The 4602-nt window shown below is 36.3% G+C and overlaps 1 protein-coding gene across 13 annotated transcripts in view; it reads right to left on the bottom strand.

The window, feature by feature from the left end:
• LOC310894228 (uncharacterized protein) overlaps positions 1–4337 on the bottom strand; it is a 31221-nt gene extending 26884 nt beyond the window's left edge. For all 13 annotated transcript variants that reach the window (XR_014579684.1, XR_014579685.1, XR_014579686.1 and 10 more), the window contains exon 1: positions 3936–4337. The gene's annotated coding sequence lies outside the window, so the exon portion shown is untranslated. The remainder of the gene's footprint in view (positions 1–3935) is intronic.
• Between the last annotated feature and the right edge of the window lie 265 nt (positions 4338–4602).

The raw sequence follows: 4602 nt of genomic DNA, 5'->3' as shown, positions 1-4602 counted from the left end.
TCTCTTCTCGTTTCTTTTCAAATTCTCTTTTCACAAACATTTCCATGGGGAAGAAAAATACATTGAGCTTTCTCTTTGGTTTTGAAATCAGGTACTAAAATGTAACTCCTTTTCTGTCTCTCCTCTTTATTTGTCCCCTCCAAACCTCTTCTGACAAAGCAAACAGAGAAAAGAAATTAAGAAAGGAAGAAAACCTAAAAGTATAAAAGTAGGAAAAGAAACCACCAGCCATCCAATCTGAAAAATAAAATCATAAGAAATTGAGTGTTTGCTTGTTCAGGGTCTGTGATAAAAAGACGGACATTTTCAAATCTTTCCTTCTTGCTCTTCCTGTCCCAGACTTACAAAACCTCAGATTGATATCACAAATATTTTTTCATAGCTTTTGTTACTCTTTTTCTCTGTATGCATTATAAATCTTTGGATGCTAATTTCAAATGGGGAATTTCTTAATTAAAACAACTAATCACAATAGAGTGTCCATGTGGTCCTTAATATTTCCCCATGATTAATGCAACCAGCGTGAATTTTCAATGATTTCAGTGAGTCTTCCTTTAGCACCTCACATTTTGCTAACAACTGCCTCAGTTGTAGACTTTGTGGTAAAAATGAAACTATACTTACATCTTAATAATAATGTGAATGAAATGTATTAAAATCCTGCAAATGCAGTCTTCTAGTTTTAGAGATATTTTAATTTTTATGTTAGTTACACCTTTGTTTCTGAACTGACAACATATTTAAATAGTCATGGGTTGTCTACATTGTATGCCAGCAAGCCAAGAAAGTACCTCTTTGGGAAATTCCATATGAAAACAGCACTCCTGAAAGCCAAACCAAATAAATCTAACATTAAAAAAAAAACATACTGAGATACACTTGAGAATTTATTTTGTTAGTTCTCAAAAAAAATCAATCCTAAAGTCTTTATTAAAAATATGTCTGCTTTAATTAGTTGTGTAACTTCTTCATTACATCCCTGCGTACCAGAACAACATGAAAGGAACAGGAGCAAGGAGAACAAGGAATAATAAGAGGAGCTGGTACTGCAATACACTTTTGAATAATTTGGCAGGTCTCTTTGCTTGGCGATTACAATCACAGTAACAGATATTATCAAGCCAGCTGCAGCAATATGGCAAGATATTTTATGAAGGTAAGTTTGATGTGGGACAAATCATAGCAATTAAACAAGTATTCTTTTAACCCACAAATATGGGGAGAAGGAAGTAGCTTAAAAAAAAATAAAATAAAATTGTCTTTTTGTGTTTAGCCAGATAATCACTGCTTTCAGGAAGAAATTCACAAAGTACTACTACACCTAACTGAAAACAATGTGCCCATTGTGTTCCCCTTCAGTAGGATTTTTTGTATATTTCTTCATTATTTTAAGTATGCTTTCTACTTTTTTTGTGTGTGTGTGTGTGTTTTTCTTTTTCTTTTTGTATTTTTGTTGTTTTTGTTTGTTTGTTTGTTTTTCACTGGAAAGAATTAAATAGTCTAGCTGTGAGTAAGTAACATAGATGAAAGGCAATCATGTGGTCCCAGAACATGGGGGATCCATTCCCATCTCTTTTATCAAGAGCAATGCTTTTGTGCTCCTCTCCACCATATTCATTTCTTTAGCTAGTGTGGTTTTTTCAAGTACCAATTCTCTGGCAGGAGGACAGTGGTCTTGTTGTGTCAGTATTTAGACTATGAGAACAACTAACAAATTGCTAAACATATGTGTGCGTGCGTGTGTGTATACATACCATGTATATATGAAAAAAAAATTAAATAGACATGTCCTATTAATGGCATGCTACCACAAAGAGACCCTGATGCTGCCATGATCTTGTGTAAGTGCCAGATCTAGAAATCCCACAGGGATGAAACCTGCTGAGCTCCCTGGATTATCCAGACAGTGGATCCAAGATTGAAAGCAGGACATTTTGGAAGTAAGCACTCCCATTGAGGAGACATTTAACAATCACCCCAAAGCATTTAACAACCAGCTGGGGCTGTGTTGAGTGGGTGACCATGCAGAGCTGCTTTCACGCAAGCTGCCCTGAGTAGTTTTGCAACAGTCTCAGAGCACATGATGTAGGCTGAAATGTGTTGTGCTCTGATGAGCAATGGGGAGTTGGCAGAAGGTATAGCAGGGTATAGCTAACTTTGCAGTAAGGATGAAAATGGGATTGTGCTGACATTATAGAAAATGGGAAAGGATAGCTTCAGATTACAGGCAGAAGTGTTTTCTTCGCTGGAGTGGAGGGAACGCCACCTGTCCCCATCACCTCTATTTATCAGTTAGTCAAACTGTGAGTGCCACAGGGAATCTCTGTCCATATTCTTATTTTCTACCAGCTGCAAAATAAATACATTGCAGCTGTGCCATTGGTCATAGTCGCTACACGCTTTGCTCTGCTCTGTCTTTAAAAATATCAATACACATAGCTTCATCCCTTCTGTGCTCTCAGTGGGCAGAATTTATTGTTGCGTGGTTTGAGCAATGCTCATGACCCTGAGAATAACCAAATCCTGCCCACAAGAGAGCTTCTGTGTGAATAATCAATTTTCTGCTTAGTCTCACAACCAAAATTTGAAAGAAAACATATTTTAGAGAAATAGAAAGTATTTAATTTTCATGCCACTGAGGTTTTGTTTTGATCTCATGGGTTATTTTTTATATAATATTAAACAAATTAGTGAATTTCAAATTGAAACATTTATTTTCTGTGAAAATCACAACACTACATGGTGTTCATTTTAGAAAAAATGGCTTTTAGAAATTTTTTTCTCCATTCCTTCTTCTGGATCAAAACTTCATGCCAGTTTTCCCAAATTCACTGAGTTGCAAAATTGTCCTAGATCTGCCTTTTTTTTTTTTTTTTGTTAAACTTAAAATTCATTAAATCGTTTGGTCCAGCTGTAGCTGTGGTTTGATTTCTCAGAGCCAGAGGAAGAAACATAAATGTGCATAGGTGATAGTCTAATCAGTTTTAGAAAAGGACCTTTCTGTGTAAGGTCCTTGTTCCCACTGCTGGCAGCTGGCAAAAGAACTTTCCCCAAATAACAATGACTCAATAGGGAGCAAATGTGACTGTCTATACCTGGGATTTTGTATGCAGTGAACAAGCTTAAAAAAAAGAAGCTCTTTTTTCGGTTATTGTAATTGCTATGCAGAGTTCTAAAAATATATATCAAGGACATTTTCTGGCAGAAAGTTTACAGTTTAGCTTGTAATTACAAGTGCTATTGAAGACTGATTCCAATTGTCAATACTCTCACACATTAAAAACAGGCATTGAAAACATCTCCACTATTTGAGCTCGTACGATGGATTGTAAAAGATTGCAGGGCTTTCAACTTAGTCTAAATAAGGCAATAGAATGTAGGCACTATTTTTCATTCAAGTCAGATCATTGTAATGTTTATGGAATGCAGAAATTACTTAATATTCTTGCTAGAAATTTGAAGGGGGTCTCCCACTCAGAAATTTCAGATGACATTACCATTTTTCTTAAATCTCCCAGGCCCTTTATAATGGCTTGCTTTCACTCTCAAAGAAAAATAGCCCTTTCTGGCTAGAGTTATTCTTCACATTTCTGATAAATTGCAGACCGATTTGGCAATTACTCTGAATTAAAGATAGACATGTCAAACAGATCACTTAGAAGCTGATCAAGAGCAAGTAAAAGTGTCAGGATGTAAAATAGAATTAATTAAAACCAGGAAATGGCTGTAGACTTTTTTCCTATGAATAACTGTGACTCTGATTAAGCAAAGACACACAAGCATAAAAAAGCCACAGTACATCAAATAGTTTATATCTCCCTTTTTTTATAATGCTCTTCTATACAGTGGTCTCAGAGTACTTCCAAAATAACCATTTTTATGTACCGACTGTGGATTTCCACATTGTGCATTTCCCACTACATAGCCTAACTTACCTTGAAAACACTCTAGAGTCCTCCAACAGGACTCCTAAACATGTCAAACTCAGGAATTAAACCACCATCATTGCGGGCTCCAGGAAGACTAACGGTTCTCTTTCAGCTTTGTGCAGTCTCTGGCACCAGTTCTTAGGTTGGCTTGGGGTATCCTGTAGTCCTGGGCTGGGGTCTGAAAGCTGCCACCTTGGTACAGTGTTAGCACTCTTGGAAGCTGAGTATCAACAGGGTACAGGAATGTAATTATTCTTTCTAAGCCAAAGGTGGTCCCCATGGAGATCCTTTTGTTGCAATGGCTTCAGCTGTACACATTAGCTGGATAAATAGAGCTCACAGAGCTGTCAGTCTGCTGCCTTGTGCAGGATCTGTTTTCAGAGGAAATGATTTTCTTAAATAGTTGCATATATAAATACATTGATGCATATGCACGTTTAAGTATGCTATAATGCCTTCGCTGATTAAATATTTAGACATTTATTTGCACTGTTTGTGGAAGCATAAGCAAAGAATCTGTTTTTGGAATTAACTTGATCTAAACTAAGTTTGTAATAATCTTGATTATAATTTAGAGTATTCTGTACTGTGTTAGAAAAGGGAGAAAAAAATGGAGGGAAATGGAGCCATCAAGATTGAGACACTGTGGTTAATCCCTGTTGTCAACTATTTT

Source organism: Anser anser, assembly GCF_964211835.1.
Source record: "Anser anser genome assembly, chromosome: 2".
NCBI lineage: Eukaryota > Metazoa > Chordata > Aves > Anseriformes > Anatidae > Anser > Anser anser.
This window is presented reverse-complemented; position numbering and strand designations above follow the sequence as displayed.